This window comes from Hyaena hyaena, unplaced genomic scaffold, assembly GCF_003009895.1.
Source record: "Hyaena hyaena isolate Hyena2069 unplaced genomic scaffold, ASM300989v1 scaffold_571, whole genome shotgun sequence".
NCBI classification, from domain to species: domain Eukaryota; kingdom Metazoa; phylum Chordata; class Mammalia; order Carnivora; family Hyaenidae; genus Hyaena; species Hyaena hyaena.
Genome location: NW_024081203.1, coordinates 856,494 through 875,495, shown reverse-complemented (window position 1 = coordinate 875,495; position 19,002 = coordinate 856,494). Strand labels below are relative to the sequence as shown.

Genomic DNA, 19,002 nt, shown 5'->3' with positions numbered 1-19,002 from the left:
TTTACTATTAAACTAAATGGCCAATTGGCACAAACAATTCTGAGATAGTTTTTCCACCAGTGACTAAGATAAGGGTCGGGCACCTGGGTGGCTCAGTCAGTTAAGTATCTAACTTCAGCTCAGGTCATAAGTTTGATCCCTGAGTCAGGCTCTGTGCTGACTGCTCAGAGCCTGGAGCCTACTTCAGATTCTGTCTCCCTCTCTCTTTGCCCCTCCCTCATTCACACTCTGTCTCTCTCTCTCTCTCCAAAAAATAAATAAATACTAAAAAACATATTTTAAAAATGACTGGGTGGCTGGTATTGGACATAATATTAATCCTTCTAAACTTTCTGGGAAGACTTGGTGACCTTGCCAACTCCAGCTGCCTTCTTGTCCACTGCTTTGATGATACCCACAAGCAATTGTCTGTCTCATGTCATGAACAGCAAAATGACTCAGAGGAGGTTAGTCAGAGAAGCCCTCGAGACACATAGACTTGCCAAGAACCATATCAATGACTGCAGTAGCACCAGGTTTCTGGAACTTGGGGCCATCTTCCAACTTTTTCCCAGAACAATGGTCAATCTTCTTCAGCTCAGTAAACTTGCAAGCAATTTGAGGTGTGTGACAATTCAGCATAGGAGCATTTCCAGCACTATTTGGCGTGGATGGTTTGGGACAATCACTTGAACCATGAAGCCCACTACTTCCATTGGTGGCTCATTTTTTTTGTCACCAGCCACATTGCCACAATGAACCCCTTTGACAGATATGTTCTTGACATTGAAACCCATATTGTCCCCAGGAAGAGGCTCACTCAAAGCTTCAAAGGCATTTCAACAGACTTTACTTCAGTTGTAACACTGAGTGGAGCAAAGGTTGACCACCATGCCTGGTTTAAGAATACCAGTCTCTACTTGGCCCACAGGGATGGTACCAATACCTCCAATTTTGTAGACATCCTGGGGAGGCAGACACAAGGGTTTGTCAGCTCGATGAGTTGGTGGCAGAATGCAATTCAGAGCTTCAAACACGGTGGTTGCACTGTTCTTGCCATCTTATGGGTGACTTTCCATCCCTTGACCCAAGGCATGTTAACACTTGACTCTAGCATGTTGTCACTATGCTAACCGGAAATTCGCATGAATGCTACAGTGTTGAGGTTATAGCCAATGTCTTAATGTAGATGCTGACTTCTTTAATGATTTCCTAGTATTTCTTCTGGCTGTAGGGTGGCTCCGTGGAATCCATTTTGTAAACACCAACAACTAGTTGTTTTACACTCACTGCATAAGCCAGCAGGGCATGCTTACAAATCTGCCCATACTTGGAAATACCTGCTTCAAATTCACCAGCACAAGCAACAACAATCAGGACAGCACAGTCAGCTTAAGATGCATCTGTAATCCTATTTTTGGTAAAGTCTCTGTGTCCTGGGGCATCAACGATGGTCACGTAATACTTGCTGGAATTTCCAGGAAGATATCAATGATGATACCATGTTAATGTTCAGCTTTCAGTTTATCCAAGACCCAGGCATACTTAAAGGTGCCCTTTTGCATCTCAGCAGCCTCTTGCTCAATTTTTTTGATTGTTCTTTTGATACGACCACATTTGTGCATCAGATGACCAGTAGTGGTAGACTTGCACACTTCTACATGTCCAATGACAACAATGTTGATACGAGCCTTTTCCTTTCCCAATTTGGTTTACGTTTAAAGGTGGTTTTCAGGACACCTGTGCTCTGGCAGCAAATCCACTGCACTTATTTTTGTTTTTGTTTGTCATACAAGTATGTGAGTGCATAAGGAACCTTGGTTTCTAATGGTGATTATTTAGAGACAACTGAATATATATCTGTAGAGAAATGTTTAAAACAATTTCAAAACTGAAAAGGTGAAAATTCAACAGATAAAGTTCTGACAAAAGAGCAGCTACCTCACAAAGAGCTCGTGATCTGGGGGCAGAGGAGCACTGCTTGTGAGCTCACTGAGAAGTGCATACAACTGGAGAGGCTCCATAAGTGACATTTTGGGAATCATTTGGAAAAAGAGAGGTAAAACAAGAGAAAACTGAGTAAATGCTCTCATTTATATAAAAGGGGATTTGTGTATTCTAGATTCAAGAAGCATAAGTATGAGATCTATTCTACAAAACTATATCATGAATTTTCAGATATGTATGTTGTTATCATTTTGATATGTTACTAAGACATTTTTGTTTAAACTAATGTGATTTATTTCCCTGTCAGGTTTGTTAGACTGGTGGATCAAAGAAATGCCATACAAAGCTTTTATATTTTCACTCAAGCAAGGCATTTAGCAAAATCTCTGATTCTCTGGGATCACTGAGGAGAAAGGACTTAAGGATCACTTAGGAACTACCTTTGGAATGTGAACATAAGACACAGAGAAAGCATTACTGCTAGTCGTTTGGGCAGAATGTAAGCAACAGAGAAAATAGAGGCAGTGAGTTAGCATCTAAACTTCGAAATCAAACCTGAATATGAACCCAGGTTCAGAAAATCTCTTGTCTATTCAATGATCTGTCAATTTGGTGTTGTTTAATCTCTCTCTAGCCCTCAATTTTTTTTCTTATGTCATTTGAGAATTAAAACATTGCCTACCTTAAGGTTGTTGGGAGAATTCAAGAGGACTAAATGACAGGTGCTTAGTAACATGACTAGCATCAACTATTATGATATTAAAATGAATACTCAGAAGATACAATTAATTAGAAGCACTCAGGTAGAGTAAGAGAGTCTGTATTTCTTATCCCCAACAGTAGCAGCAGAGGCAGAAAAAAACTGAATTACAATAATATCATATCATACTGTAAAGAAGAAATAAAGCTTTTCCCAAGAAGGATGATGAGCACAGGACATGCTCCTATCGGGCTAAAGAATATTGAAATTGAGACACTACGCTATTGAATATTTGTAGAAACCTTTCCTTTTTCTCTAAGAGGTTTGTTATATAACTTCTCTTTTTTCTTTAACATTTTCTACAAGTACACTTAACATAAATATTCAGTATCTAAGATAGATTCAGAATATGTGTTTCTTGTCTCCTAATAGAGTCTAACATAATTACCAGATAAAAACTGAAAAAGACGAATTGTTCCAAAATAACAAAATAAATACAAAAGGGTTAAATGTATTTCTGTCATATCTTTAGGCAGGTTACTCAACTTCTTATGACTTTCTTATTGTTGCTGTCTATATGTAGATAAAATTAGGGCTATGGTGATTTTAAATAATGTAATCAAGATAAAATGATTAGTGTGGTCATTGGCTAACAATGAACAGTCATGGAAATATGGTTTTCATTATTATCAGATGAGGAAATTAATAAACACCTAATATTTAGAACAGAGAGAAGTGGTTCATTTTTAAAACCCTAAATAATCTACTCAATGGCAAGTGCACTGTGATCCAAGAGCATGAAAACACCATGAAATAGATAATGGGATCTCTTATTGTATTAAATAAAAGTATTGTGTTTTCATTAAGAGAAATAATTGTTTTACTTTATACAATTAAGATATCATCTAGAAAATTTAATTCTGGTAGTAATATTTTAAGAGGGACTGGAAAAAACTATAGAGATAGTAAAGAAGCTGGAGCAATTAATGACGTTTGATCTGGGAAAGGGAAATATCTAAAGAAGGAAGAATGTTAATCTTCTAATATCTAAAGAGTTCATTCTTGGAATGCACATTAATTTAGGATAAAGTGGAGAAAGTTAAAGGAATCAGATTTTGAGCAAACATATAGACAAATATTTAGTAGTAGATTTGTCTGACTACTCAATGATGTTTTAAGGGATTGGAATCTTCTTTTTTGACCAGGTTTTAGTGATTTTGATTTACACTAAATAAGGGAAGGCAGTAGACAGCACGCTTGCTACCAAGTTCCCATTCAGGACCTAAGGCATATATTCTCAGCCAGCCAAGGATGCTTCCTCACTGGAGCACAGGTATCCTTTAATCTATAATCCTGATAGAATCCTTTAAAATACATTTTAGACAGTCTCTGCCCATCACTTAGTATGCCATTTCTGTCTAAATGATCTCTAAGGTCTTTAAATCCTAATGCCTCATGATATTAGTGTTTGAACCATATTTTATCACCTAGAATATGGGGCATTAGGTCCTCCATTTACTTATATAAAATAAAGGGAGTGAAATCTTCAACCAACATTGCAATGTCTTATTTCTAACAATAAATGATTTTGAAATAATTCTCATTTCTCAACAGAACCACCAGATGGTATGTTTTCTAGACAAGTCATATTTATACCAATGTATTTTTACATTTTGCAATACAACATAAAGCCTAATAATAAGATCTGAATTCTGCAAATACTAGACAAATCTGCAAGTATAACATTCTTCTCTCCTCGTGAACATCCTGTGAATTCATAAATATTTACATATTACAAGTTATAATTATGTAGCACTGGGGAAAAGGGAAAATGTAACTGTATATTTATATCTATAAGAATGTAAAAGAACATTCACAAATCACAAATGTGCATTGTTCTAAGAAGAGCACCTACTGAGCTTTTGTATCTTGAGGCCAATTCGTAAGACATGTTTCTACATCCCCCTCATCAGTGGAATAAAAAATTATAATTGTAAGTTTGAATGACTATTGATTGCTTATTATAGTTTCTATTAATAGTTCTAAATGATTATGTATGAGCACATCATTGTAGGTATTTGATAATGTAGAAGGGAAAGTTTGTATTGCTACAGGGATAATCCTCCTTAAGAAACTGACAAGCATGATTATAAAAAATACTGCAAAGTATGTATTTGGTCTAAAACAATTACCTAAAATAGTGCATTTAAATGTTATCTTGTTCTTGCTTTTCATACTAAGCATGCCACAGTAAATTCTATATCACAGATTAGGCTGCCCACTCATAAATTTCTGCTAAATAAAAGAAGTTTTTAGAAATCTGTGATCCATCTAACAGATTAGCTTTGAGTTATTCCAAAGCTTTAAAAAACTGAAAGCTAATAAATGACTCCTATGCTTCTGCATTGTTTTCTACAGAAATGATCATCATTTACATTCATTTTTAAATTTTCATATACTCCTTTTTTTTTCACAACACAACACTCCAACAATGTAATTATTTCATACCTACAATTTTATGCACATCTCCTCAGGTACATTTATATATTAGAGTAAATTCAGGTCTTAAATAGTCTCACCTCTGAGGTTGACAACTCTTATGTAGCCATGACCTCCAGTCATCTGATCAAATTTTGGCTTACTTACTAGTTATAATCAAATATATTCTCATCTCTTATTTGAACAAATCATACAGAAATTGAATACAATTTTTATGAACACTAGCAATATGTTCACTTCTCTGATAATTTTGACATTAAAATTCCATCTTAATAATCCCATCCTTCAGGCTTTGCAGACTCTTAAGGTATTAAAGCAAAAATTATCCTAAGCAGTTAGATTATAATGTATTTAAAGATTAGACATTTCATGTTGAATATTAACTGCTCCACTTCCCAGGAAAAGAAAACTATGCTGATTTTCTTCTTCTATAATTTATACATTTCAAAGGCCATCTATGCAAGTTTCAAATCGTATTGCAGAAAAACATACTTAAAATGGACTCAAATATTCTATAGAGTTTCAATGTATAAGTAACAGCATATTAAAATACATTAGAAATATTTACAATTATTTAATTTTATTTCAAAATAGCATACCAGAGTTATGAAAAATTTAACTATAGCCAATAGTACATAGATAGACAATTAGTTAACTAAAGTTGTTAAATTCTGCATTGAGAAAAGTAAGTATGCACCCTGTTAAGTATTAAGTAGATATTTATTGAATATGCCCTTTATAATGTGGAATGAGAGAAATTAAAGACAAATGTGAACTCGCAGATGAGAAAATGACCTATTGTCTTGTTTCTCGGGCTTAAAGAGATAATGAAATGTCACCTATTATTTCTTGTTATTTCTGGAAATTAAGAATATGATCTGTTCATAAGGACGAAAGACTGGCCTATTTTGAATTTCTTAAAAAACAAAATTTTGAGCCCATTCATTTCAAAAGTGGTAAACAAAAGTAAAATCTCCCCTCCACCCAAACCTTGTCTTGTTTCTATGGCCATGGTTCTATAAGGTATGACAAGCATGTTCAGGATGACAAACATTTACTCATATACAATTTAAAAAGTGCTATGAGTGTTTGTGCCTTTCCCTCAAATTTGTATTCATATATTGACACCTAAGTTCCAACAAGATAGTACGTGGAAGTGGGCCTTTGTGAGGTGACTAGGTCATGAGGGTGGTACCCTCCTGAATGAGATTAGTGCCCTTATAGAAGAGACCCCAGAGAGGTCCTTTACCATTTCTACCATGAGTGGCCATAGTTAAAAGACGCTATTTATGAACCATGAAGTGGGTCCTCACCAGATACTGAATCTACTGGAGACTTGATCTTGGACAGCCTCCAGAATATGAGAAATGTATTTCTTTTGTTTATACATTATCCAGTCTATGGTATTCGGTTATAGCAGCTTGAATGAACTAAGACAGAAGGCTTGCAAAATAATAAAGAACATGTTTCCAATACTCCATGTTTCCTATCTCTATCACTTCTGTTCAAAGGAGAGAAATAAGAAGGATAACTTGGATATAAAAATGGATAGAAATATCTACAACATATACCCTTTTGCACAGTACATGCCAATGACATTGAAGTAAGACCTTGGATTGCAACTTGTTCTGTGAGTTTTCCTCAAAAAGATCAAACATTTCTAGTAAATTTCAATTTGACAAATGAGAAATGTATTGCAATATAAGTAGTATGTGATGTCGAACGTCACAAGATCACGACTGAGCCAAAGGATCTCTCTCTCTCTCTGTCTCTCTGTCTCTGTCTGTCTGTCTCTCTCTCTCTCTCACTGTAGGGTTGTGGGAGATTTCCTTCCATGCTCAGATACTCAGTCATAGCATTTGGCAGAAATCAGTGATTTTTCAGAATGTTGGAAGTTGCCACAGGTGGCACTACTGTATATTTTGTCACGTTAAAGCACCTATGGACAATCTCTTGCTTTTCCATACAAGAATAAGCTTAGGAATGCTTTGTTTCATTCTAGGTCAGGTTGCCTGAAGATATAGACCCCTTCCTTTGCCACCTTATTGTCAGCTACATTAAATACAGTATATGATAAGAGTTTATTAACACTGTACTGTAGTCAACATCTGTGCGAGGATGTCCAATGCAGAAAAAGGTTGAAAAGAAAGGTGGTAAGAAGACGGAGATGATTATGGGGTAAGTTAAGAAAGAAACCATCGAGAAGTACAAACAAGGTATGTGAGTGGCGAAAATTGCAAGATTGTATAAGAAGTCTACACTGACCATTTGCACAATTTTAAAGAAGAAAGAAGAAATAAGGGAGCTATGTGCAGCTAAAGGAGTCACAAGAATATCAAAGCAATGGCCACCGGTTCTAGAAGATGTAGAAAAGTTACCTTTGGTTTATATAAAGGAGAAATAAACAGCAGGTGATACTGTGACCAAAAACTCTATTTGCAAGAAGGCAAAGGCCTTGTACACTGACTTGGTAAGTAAAGTGCCAGATACATCCAAAGAAAATGAAGACAGATTCAAGGAAGCAGGGACGGATTGATAATTTTAAGAGGAAAAGTGGCATCCATAGTGTTGTAAGGCATAGAGAGGCTGTGAGTTTGGATGCTCAGAGAGCTGATGTGTTCGGTACTGAGTTCTAGTAGTCCATGTTTTCCAAATGTTACCTGCAGGAGCAAGTTTTTAACTGCAATGAGACAGGGAGTTTTGGATTTCCAAATGTGCTAAAGAGGAAGCAGACATGTCATTGTAAGATGTTGGCTTCAAATTGCAAAGCGTCACTTCCAGGACTCGAAGGAAGAGGAGACTACTCAAGGGCATGCTCACTCAGAAGGTTGGTTCTTTGGAGACTGTCTTTAGAGCCTTGAGCTACAAAAGAAAGTTAGTACATTGGACATAAATGAAAAGGTTTACTGTGGGTAACAACAGGATGAGCTCTGTTGGGGATAACTGGAATACATACAGAACTATCTTAGAATTTCCTCACTTGATAGCTGTGCAATATCTACTAATTTGGGGCGGGGAAGGGACTTTGTTAAAGCTTCTAAGTTGACAGAAGGCGCTGGAATTCAAGGTCCTCAGGGGATAGAGGATAAGTGTGTTTTGTACAGCTTACAAATGTAACAAAAATGAACATTCAGACCAAGGAACAAACTTTATCAGTTTTTTAAAAGTCCTTGTGTTTCTTCTCTCCATTCACATTTCCTGCCTACCCCCAATAGAATAGCTAGTATGATAAATTTTGCTTTGATCATTTCTTTCCTCCAGAAAAAAATATTTCTCAAACAAGATTTGTATTTGTAAAAATTACATTGCTTAATTTTTATCTATTTTGGAAATTTATATACATGGAAACCTACTGTGTGTATCTTTTTGCAACATGTTCATTTATTGTACATTGTTTTTCACATTCATGTGTTTATGCTTAAAACTGAAGTTCATTTGTTTTATTTGCTCTGTAGTATTTCTTTACATAAATCCATTCTACTGATGAACAATGTTTTCACTGAATCCCACCGAAAGTAGGAGAGTGTGCATTCTCTTTCTTTATTGGGAGGTGGGATGTAATCCCATGAAGCCGTGATGGTGAGGACACGAGTGAGACAGGAAAGGAGTGTAAGGCCATGAAATGGGGACAGTACTGAGCAAGCCAGAACTTCAAAAGAAAAGTCATGCAAGTTTCTCTAACATGTTGAAAGTTGCCTCTGATTCTCCGAATGATCTGTTGGGAAATGGGATAGGAAGAACAAATAATTTATCTACCAGCATCTTCTCATTGCCTTTATCATTGTTCAGAATTCACCTCACAAAGGACTAACTCCATAGCACTTCCAAGTTTGGGTCCCTGTCCTCTACAGAAAGATGTTGGGGAAGCCAAATTTTGGACTCCACGGGGCACAAACTCCTAAGTGTCCAGAGGTAGTGATAGAGCCCAGACCCTCCATGGAGTAAGGTGGGTTGAGCTTTGATATGACAGATTTTCTATTACGAGATTAAATAAATGTCTGTAACAGTTTCTAATAGAGAACTTCAATAAACGTAGGGGATTTTCAGTGTTTTCGGCGCTTGTTAACATTTTACCATCAAGGTATATACAATATTGTTGAAGAGTTTCATCTGTCTATTGAGAAATCATGTTTTTTCTCATTTAAGATATTAGTATGATGAGTGACGTCATTCCACTTATAACTTTTGAAAGAACTCTGCATTTCTGAGGTAAAAACAATATGTGTTCTACTTTTAATGAATAACTGTATTTGAATTGCTATTATTTTATTTTATTGCTTCTATGCTCCTGAGTGGGATTAGCTTGTAACTTTTAATTATATTATTCTTATCTTAACTGGTGTCAAAGTTAGCCTAATAAAAATGGATTGATCTATTTGTTTCTGCTATTAAAAAGTTTCCTACATCTCAATACTGAATTTATCCAAGTCTCAGTGTCTTCTTGGGGGAAGAGTTTATTTTTAACCATTTTAACTGATTTAAAAGATATGGGAATGTTCAGGTTTGTGTTATTTATTCACTCAATTTTGACAAATTGTATTCTTAGAAATTATCAATCATCTGATTTTTAACTTTATTATGTAAACCTAGTATAATCAAATTTATCTCTGTATTTTCTGTAGCTATGAAACTTCACCCTTATTAATATTTTATTTTTTCTTTCCATTATTTTCTTTTTAATATAATAAAATTTGACTTTATTTAATACTTTTCAAAGAACCATTTTTCACTATTGAATAATTTTTATATTTTGCTCCCATTATCTTCTGACATTTTTATTATTTCTTTCTACTTTTCTGGGTTTTAATATGTTGCTTATTTTAAAATCTCTAAAGAAATTAAATACTTAGTCAATTGCTTTCTAAATATTTTGTTGTTCCTAATTTAAGCTTTCAAGACAATAAATTTTATTCTAACATCTATTTTAGCTTTATAAGTTTTAATCATAGTATTTTCATAATAGTTCAAATTAATTAATAATATATGCTATTTTTTATCAGAATCATGATTTTTTATGGATATGTTTTGCTTTTCTCAACATAAGTGTCTTCTATTGTTATTATGTTTTAAAATTTTTATTTTAATGCCAGTGTGATCAAATGATGTGTTCTGTATGTCATTTAAAATTTGTAAGTGTATGTTTACTTTTTGTAAATATTGCATATGTATAAAAATAGTATGTATTATCCAATGCTTAAGTGTACTGTTCTATGAATATCAATATTATGATGAATATTCATGTACCATTTAGTTCTTCTATATTCTTACTCATTTTTAAAAGTCAGTTTGTCCAATCACTTACAGGTAAATCCTTAATGATGATGGGAAAGCATTTTATTTCATCTTGTAATTATATCAATTTTCACTGTATATATTTTAAGTTGTATTGTGTACATGCAATTTAGAATTATTATAGCATCTATTAAATTGAATATTTTATCATAATGTAATATCTTCTTAATCCCTCATAATGGTTTTGCCATGAGTCCATTTGTCTGGTATTAATATACATTCCCCCATTTCCTTAGTAATTGTCTGACCTGTTTTTCAGTATTTTGACTCTCAATCATTTGTGTTTTGTTTTAGCTGTGTCAAGCTTTCCTTACCTGGAATGCTTACCCCATGTCCATTACATTTGATTATTGATATATTGGAACTGAAGCACAATCAAATTACTATGTGTTTCTATTTGCCTTGATTCTGTGCTCTTTTTTTTATCTCCCCCCCTTTTTTGGTCTCCTTTGGACTTTTCCTCATTCATCTTTTCTTTAACTTTTTGGAAGTTACATGGTACATCTTTTAGTTATTAGTTATTTGACAAGCATAAATTAATCAAGTTTAAAATTAATCAATTTATATATATATGAATGATATGTATATGTCATATCTATATACATGTGATATTTCCAAGATATATAATATATAATCCAGATACATATCTAAAGATTTATTATACAGAATTGGCTCATGTGATTCTGGAGGGGTGAGAAGTCCCAAGATCTATAGTCAGTAAGCTGGAGACCCAGGACAGCCATTTGGACAGTTCCAGTCTAAGTCTGAGCCTAAAAACTTAGAGAGCCAATATTGTAGGAGCCAGTCTGAGTCCAAAGACCTGAGAAGGAGAGCTGATAGCTTAAGTTCCAGTCCAAGTGCCAGTCAAAGTCTGGAGAAAACTGATGTCCAGGTTAACAAACCAGGAAGAGAGAGTAAACTTTCTTATACAAATTTCTGTTATATTCAGGACTTCAACAGATTGGGTGAAGCCCACTAAATTGGGGATAGCAATCTGTTTTACTTAGTCTACCAATTTAAATGTTAATCTCATTGAAAAAAGAAAAACACTTTCACAGATATAAGCAGAATATTGTTTAAACAAACATCTGGCATTTTGTGGCCCAATGAAGTTGACACATAAAATACCTGTATGATATAAGGATCTTAGAATAATTTAACTAAGATTCTCCAATTCCAAACATGTGCTACTTTTGTCCATAATGTACCTGTATCCTTCTTTTGCCCTCAAGTAAGATGTTGCTTTTGTTTTAAGTAGTCCAAGATGTTTCAAGTTTACAAATAACACCATTTATTCATTTCTGTTTCATCTGGATCATTTATCTTTTGCCACTTATACCTTATTTCAAATTCACAATAGTGAAATTCTCTTGGTGGCCAACTCTTTTGTGCCATATACTAATATCACACACACGTTCTCAAACATCTTACTCCTAGGGGGGCACCTGGGTGGCTCAGTCAGTTAAGCGTCCAACTTCGGCTTGGGTCATGATCTCACGGTTCGTGGGTTCGAGCCCCGTGTCAGGCTCTGTGCTGACAGCTAGCTCAGAACCCAGAGCCTGTTTCGGATTCTGTGTCTCCCTCTCTCTCTGAACCTCCCTTGTTCATACCGTCTCTTTCTCTCAGAAATAAATAAAACATTATAAAAATTTTTTAAAAATCTTTCTCCTAGGTATTTAAATGGAAACAGCAAGCTTAGCATTTGTTTTGTATATACAGTTTTGTGTATCTTTTCAACATAAAATGATGTCAAACATCAATTTAATTGCCATTGTATTTTTCTACCAGTCTGTCTTTAAAGTCATATTATTATTAATAATAATACTTTAAGAATCTTCTCAGTTTATTTGCTGATTACTGTCTAACATGAATTTCATTTATCTTGCTTGGGTTCTATTTGAATTTCTGAATATGTGGGTTTGTGTATTTTATAATTTATGAGATACTATAGATATGATTAGACATAATTTATGCAGATATTTCCTCTCCCACTACCTATTACTCCTGTTAAAACTCTGGTTATGCTACTGGTTGTGCTATCTCATTCTGTCCCCCCATCTCTGACACTCTTTCCATATTTCTTCCTCTGTATCTCTCTTGGCTACATTCCAGATAATTTTCATACTATTTCTTTCTTCACTGGATCTAATCTGTCCCTTGAATAGCTTATATGATAATGTTTTTGTTTTGTAAAGAACTATTTTAATATTTTAATTTAAGCCTGCATGATGTGAACTTTCACATTTCTATGTTATTTCCTTAGGCTTATGTTATATAAAACTGTTTTATAATCTATATCTGTTAGTTACAATATTTGAAGTACTTACTAGTATCTTTTCCATTATCTGTTTTTGGTACTAGTTCTCATTCACAGAGTTCTATTTCTGTGTGTGTGTGTGTGTGTGTGTGTGTGTCTTGTGTTTTTATGATTATTGACTGATATTTCCTTTGACATATTATCCTTTAAAGTGTTTGTCACCTAAGCTGAAATCGAGTTCCTCCACCCAATATCTGCATTTTCACAATGCCCTTCTATTGGGGGCATCACTACCTCAAGATCATTTTAAATTACATTATTTACTTGAGACTTTTCATGTCTCAAGATTTCAGAAAACAAACCTGCATTAGGGCCAGTTTAAGATTATGGATTCTATGAGAACAATATTTCCCCCACAAGCCGGTGTCAAATTTGAGACAAGTAACTCTCTTTGCTGACCCTTTCTTCAATATTGCATTATTTTTCATCCCTTCTCATATAAGCATGACCTTTTGGATACCGATTTTTGTTTGGGTATCCTATTAGACTCCCTTCTTCAGTAGGTCCCATTTGTGTTCCCCAAACAACTATAGGAAGAAGCATAAGATCTCCAGAATTTGACAGAAGCTCTCAAGATGAAATCTTACTTTGGTACATATTTGTCATCCATCCAGGATTCCTACAGTACTTTCATACTTCAACTGTGTAGGTTCCTTTCTTTTGTATCAGTTCATAGATGCATTTAAAATTAAAATTTGTGGGGTGCCAGGATCAGTCAGTCAATTAAGCATCCAACTCTTGATTTCAGGTCAGGTCATGATCTCAGTCATGAGTTTGAGCCCCACGTCAGGCTCCGTGCTGAGCATGGCACCTGCTTGGATTCTCTCTCCCTCTCTCTGCTCCTTCCCAATTTGTAATAAACAAACAAACAAACATTAAAATAAATAAACATTTTTCAAAAAAAACTTAGAAATTTGGAGCAGTGGCTCTGCAGACGTGAGATGACGTATTTGGGGAAGAGAGGCTGCCTGACTAAACTGCATCTCTAAAGCTAAAATAAGGACTCTAAGGAGTCAGAACCACGAAGCAGATCCCTAAAAAGAGGGTGCTGTAAGGCGAGAGCACTCTGTCACTGGTTCTTGTGCATTAGAAGTTCCAAAAAGGCTCTCCACAAAGCTAAAAATCAGATTTCTGAGAAGGGACTGCCAGCCAGTTAGTGCTGGTAGTTTTGGAAGAAAATAATAAACTGAGTTCTGGAAATGTGGGGGTGGGGGGAATCCTGGAATCTAGAAGTAACTGAACTGCCAAGATAGAGGGCAATGGCTGTCATCATCTTAACAGGAATAGGAAGCAAATAGAGAAAAGCATCTCTTCTCCCTTGTTCAGGCTTCCAGACACTCTTCAGCACTCATTGCGAACACCTAACAAGAATTTACTGGATGTGCAGAAATGGGATTGTAGAATCTTATAGCGAGCTCCAGTATACAGAAGTGTCAGTTTAAAGCTGGGAAATAATAACCTTACAAATAACACAAAATCGTTTCTATATCATAGGAAAAGAACACGTGGTAGTTGAATTTCCATTGTCATTATTTCCCAAGGATGTGTCCAAGAAAACTTGATCAGATGAGTCTAATGAAAAATTAAGTTAAGAAGATGTGAATCAATGAAAAAATTTGGCTAAGAAAACATATAATTCCTATAAGTTCCAAGAATTTTAACCTGTAATTCACCATGCCATAGTTTTTCACTATCATAATATGGTTTTCTGTCATCAGGAGAGAAATACAACCGCTGCCCCCCTAAGTCAGAAGTGTGCCCACTTACTCTTTCACCCCAAGGCGATGGTCAATAGGATGTAACCTGCCTTCTCAGATTCAAGTCTGTGCAATAGCACACGGTGAAGTCTCAGGAGTGTCATATGCTGCTTTTAGCGCAATGTTTTTGTTTATGATTCAGGCACATAAACATCCCAGGAGAACTTGAGTGATGTCTAACACACTTACCAAAAAAGGCCTTCATTTTTTGTATCACTCCTAATCTCTTCTTTGTTAAATAATGAGCCTTTCTTGATTCTATGGAGAAAGTAAATCATAGGGTTTTGTTTTTGTCATTGTTGTTATTTGCAACTATATTTTTACTGTGATCAAAGATGATGTATCAATACTTCCCAGGATGGTATAATGACAACACTACTCCTTTTCTTTGCCACTGAAGCTCAAAGTCAAAGGTCTTCTATAGTAGACAAAAGCTTATTTGATATTCATAAAAATATATATCCTTCAAGATAGTAACCATTTCTGTATTATTCCATGTGTTGATCAGCACACAGACATCCTAAATCCAGGTGAATCTTTGTGTACTTACCAGGAAGAGTCACAAAGGTATTAACATATTGAAATTTATTAAAATCAGTATATATCTTAGATGCTTACCAATTAAAGGAGTTTTATGGTATTGTAATTATACATATTGGAAGCAAAAATATCATTTTCTGCCTTGAGTTATGAGGACCACCATGAAATTTGGAGTTTTATTTTTTCAAGTTTAATGTAGTCTAAAAACAGTTTTTTATAAGTGTAAAATCAATCCATTCAGTATATATTCACAATACAGTCTTTTTCAAATAAGTTTCACTAAATAGGATGTGGCATTAAGTATAAATTCATTTGAAATAAAATTCAGCTTAAATGCATAATTAGTTTTTCAGAAATTGTGTGTCTTACTATAAGCCTTTTATATCATCCCGCATGTCAGGAAGTAAGCAATTACTTTAAAATATTAGAGTGAATGTTGTGATCTCTCAGTATTTCTATACACTAAGTCTCAGGAAGGAATGTTGAAACTGCCATTGCCTGTGAACTACAACTATATACAAGGGTGAACTCATTTTACTGTAAGATTATTATTTAGATCTTTCCTAACAAGTGTCAATATTTCTGAAGACATTTATTTGTTGTCACATCAGATTTAATAAAATATTATTAAAGTACATGTTTTCATGTTTATTTCTATTTACATATATTGTTTTAAGCTATTCAGCAATTTGTGTTACAATGTTAATCCGTAAGTTTTCAACATAATTTTAGGTTGATATTTGAGAAAAGGAAATTATTGTGTTTTACAAAAATTTATATTCTATCTCTAGGAGCTATGAGTTAATCTGGACTACCTCAAATCATAATTTTGGGACTTTCAAATGTGATATTTTAACTTAGAGTTCTAATTTAACACAAAAAATAACTGCAACTGATGTCACTACTTTCACTAATCTTCAAAAGTTAAAATTCAATTTTTAAGGCTCAGAATATTATTTATTTGTATTGCTTTCTCTTGAACCTTTATAAAATCACACATAATAATGCAATTCAATTTATAATGTTACTTCACTTGCCTGAAAACATTTCTCCATTCAAAGCTTAATTTAAGAATCATTGCTTTCTAAATCATTTAAATTCCTGAGCACAAATATCATCTACTAGGATTTCTTCATTCATTCATTCACTTTTACTCTTTCTAGATTCATTTTTCCAGCATGAGAGTCTTCCTCATCCCCCCACCCCCATTTTACTGTTTAGATTTTCCTTCTTTAAATAATTATTTGGGAACGAGTGGCTCAGTTTGGAAGAGTCTGATATTGACCTATTCATCATTTAGTACAAATGGCTTCATAACTTTTATCTTTATATTGGACTAGAAGGTTTTGTCTCTCTAGCCTATTGAGAGGCTTGAGATGTGGTTTAGATGGATTATTAGAGTAGACTATTTACTCTTCTCACCAAAAATGATAAGTGTCTCTTTGTACTGGGCAGTGGTAAGTGATGATCTGGTATGTGATGTTTGGTTAACTCCATCAAAAGGGTGTAATGAAAGAAGATGTCTTTCTTCCTGTGAAGGGAGAAGGCATTTTGCACTTGTCCCCTCCCCTCCTGTTCAGATAATGTGGGGACTATACAGGCAGGTGGGTGTAACTGGAAAAGATACAAAGGTTTTCTCTAAAGATTTGCTGGGTCACTTTCATAAGGTAAAAGTTAGTAGCCCCTGTAACTTTACGACCCAGGCACACGAACTGTCCAAGTTGATGTCAGCAACATATAACACATTTATTTCCCTCTATTCTTGGCAAATATGTGCCCTAACACAAGAGAGCTTATTTGTTCTTTGTACCACTAAAAATAATCATCATTTGTTAAATAATGATTCTCTGTATATTGTATAAATAAAAAGAGAAAAGGAAGATGACAGTGTTCCCAGAAATTCTTTTTTATGCTCTCATTTGCTTTATTTCACTTCATTTAAACCTCAGAGCCATCTCAGATGAAATGATTTCCACAGCCATTATTATCATTAAAATTGTGGTATGTGTACGATTTTTACATTTTTAGATTTACACGATGTTGACAAGAATCAATATGTTCAGGGTTGTCTGCTTTTCTAGTAACAGAAACAGTTATGGCCATGTGCTCATATGATGCATCCTATCTTGGTTATAACTCATCATATATTCTCCAGTTCTACAATGTGAATCTGTATCCAATTTTAAATACACACACGTATATGTTCCTTCAATCTTCCCCCACTATTTGTCCACACAGTGACACTTTATAGAGATCAGAATAATTGCACATTTCAGTGTCAATATATATGCCTTTTAAAGATCTTAATAGATTCTAACTGCCTAATAACACTGAAATAACTATAGTCATAACACCTTTTTTTCCTTTGGATTGCAGGCACATAAGGGACAATTCTCATAAACTAGTATAGGAGTTATTACTACTTTGGGTAACAATGGACTGTACATATTCATACTGTCTTTTGTGAATATATTCTGAATGCTTAGTAAATGCTTAATTAAAAAATAATTTTTGCCTGTTCACAAAAGGAAGGAGACAGATGATATAGATAGATGATATAGATAGATCATAGTTGGATAGATAGACAGATAGATAGATAGACGATAGAGATAAAAATAGGCCTGTGTTATGCATAAAAGGAAATGTATTTTGGAAGCAGGCGCAGAGTATATCCAGATATAAGGTGATAAGGGATATTCATACATATGATCTCATCTAAAGCAAAAAAAAAATGGGACTTCCTTCTGGACTCCTTTTAGAGTGTATACGGGGCACTCTCTCTCACAGCCCTGTGTCCCCGTAATCCTGCGCTCACAATTGTAACAATTCTCTTGGATGTACTCTGTGCGTGAACGTTGTCAGACATTTTAAAAGGCTTTCTCTTTATCCTCACACTAGGGAACCCAGAAAACAAAGTGGACGGTGTGTTGCTAGTCAACATCCATTTTTATAGATACGGCTTAGACTCTAAACTCCTTGAAGCAAGGACAACAAATTTCCATCCTTTTCTTCTCAGCTTGGTCTTAGGATGCACAAGTAGCATTTGATGAGTGAATGACTAAAGGATGTCATATAGTCAGAGTTTGTTTAATACTCAGTGAATCAAAACAGGTAAGTAACTCAAACATATTTAACTGCGTGTCTATTGCATTGAGAGGATCATAGTTCTCATTGGAAACAAATGTCTGCAGAGCAAAAAATGATCTTTTCCCTTCCTGTCTTTACATCAGAAAGCGAAGAAGCTTCCTCAGTTGGAGGTAGAGGAATGTCTCTCTGTTTGCAGGCCAGGAGCACATGCAGGCACATCTGTTTTGAAACCTCCCTGAGCTCTGACTTTCTTCTTCTCGGGAGACTTTCAGCTCTGACAAAGTGACCTCTTTACCTTGTATTGGACATATTGATCCAGAAACTACTCAAAAACCTGCCCTGATACTCTGCTTTCCAAACCACAGAGAGCTCCAGAGCTGACCTCCGGTCTCTCCAGTGTGGTCGAGTGCTACCCTCCCCTCTGGCATGTGATGGATATGCCCTGACCCCATGATATTTGATGTTTAGAATCAAATTTTCTCCCTATGCACATTGAACAAACAACAGTTTTCTGTCTTAAAGAGCCAAATCTCCATTATAGAAATGAACATAGAGGATCTAATAATTATAGGTCGTTAGAGAGTGAGACAGGAAGGAAAACCTCCATGAATGGAAAATGGAGGTGATCCAGCATTAACCTCTTAATCATAGCATTCGTTTAACGGGGAGAAAGAGAGAGAGTGAGAGAGAGACAGAGACAGAGACAGAGACAGAGACAGAGAGGCAGGCATATCTAGTAGGAAGTTTGCAGAGCTGAAGTATTGAATTAAAATTCTGAAATTTTATTAGAGAATTGTTTAAAATGGGCACAAGTTTTTGACTAAATATCTGAAGATTTCTCATTAAGCCAACAGAATCCGGATTTGACGTCTGATGCATATGAA

The 19,002-nt window shown here is 34.9% G+C and overlaps 1 pseudogene; it reads right to left on the bottom strand.

Annotated features, from left to right (window-relative positions):
* Window positions 1-323: 323 nt before the first annotated feature.
* LOC120248164 lies at window positions 324-1,685 on the bottom strand (annotated as a pseudogene).
* Window positions 1,686-19,002: the final 17,317 nt, after the last annotated feature.